Source organism: Poecilia reticulata, unplaced genomic scaffold (genome assembly GCF_000633615.1).
Source record: "Poecilia reticulata strain Guanapo unplaced genomic scaffold, Guppy_female_1.0+MT scaffold_293, whole genome shotgun sequence".
In the NCBI taxonomy this organism is placed as follows: domain Eukaryota; kingdom Metazoa; phylum Chordata; class Actinopteri; order Cyprinodontiformes; family Poeciliidae; genus Poecilia; species Poecilia reticulata.
The window spans coordinates 5,378-6,097 of record NW_007615070.1 but is presented as its reverse complement, the minus strand read 5'-3'; the positions used below and the strand labels follow the sequence as shown (position 1 = coordinate 6,097).

The following is a 720-nucleotide window of genomic DNA, read 5'->3' as shown; positions in this document are numbered from 1 at the left end:
CCATCAGACCCACCAGACTCACCAGAACCATGAGACTCACCAGAACCACCAGACCCACCAGACCCATCAGAACCACCAGACTCACCAGAACCACCAGACCCATCAGAACCACCAGACTCACCAGAACCACCAGACTCACCAGAACCATGAGACTCACCAGAACCACCAGAACCACCAGACCCACCAGACCCATCAGAACCACCAGAACCATCAGACTCACCAGACCCATCAGAACCATGAGACTCACCAGAACCACCAGACCCACCAGACCCATCAGAACCATCAGACCCACCAGAACCACCAGACCCATCAGAACCATCAGACCCACCAGAACCATCAGAACCATCAGACCCACCAGACCCACCAGAACCACCAGACCCACCAGAACCATCAGACTCACCAGACCCATCAGAACCATGAGACTCACCAGAACCACCAGACCCATCAGAACCACCAGACTCACCAGAACCACCAGACCCACCAGACCCATCAGAACCATCAGACTCACCAGAACCACCAGACCCATCAGAACCATGAGACTCACCAGACCCGCCAGAACCACCAGACCCATCAGAACCACCTGACCCATCAGAACCACCTGACCCATCAGAACCACCAGACCCATCAGAACCACCTGACCCATCAGAACCACCAGACCCATCAGACTCACCAGAACCACCAGAACCACCAGACCCACCAGAACCATCAGACCCACCAGAC

The 720-nt window shown here is 55.7% G+C and overlaps 1 protein-coding gene across 1 annotated transcript in view; it reads left to right on the top strand.

Annotated features, from left to right (window-relative positions):
- Positions 1 to 720, top strand: part of dcst1 (DC-STAMP domain containing 1) — a gene marked incomplete at its 3' end in the record, with an annotated part of 15,788 nt that overhangs the window by 9,727 nt on the left and 5,341 nt on the right. The window lies entirely within an intron of this gene.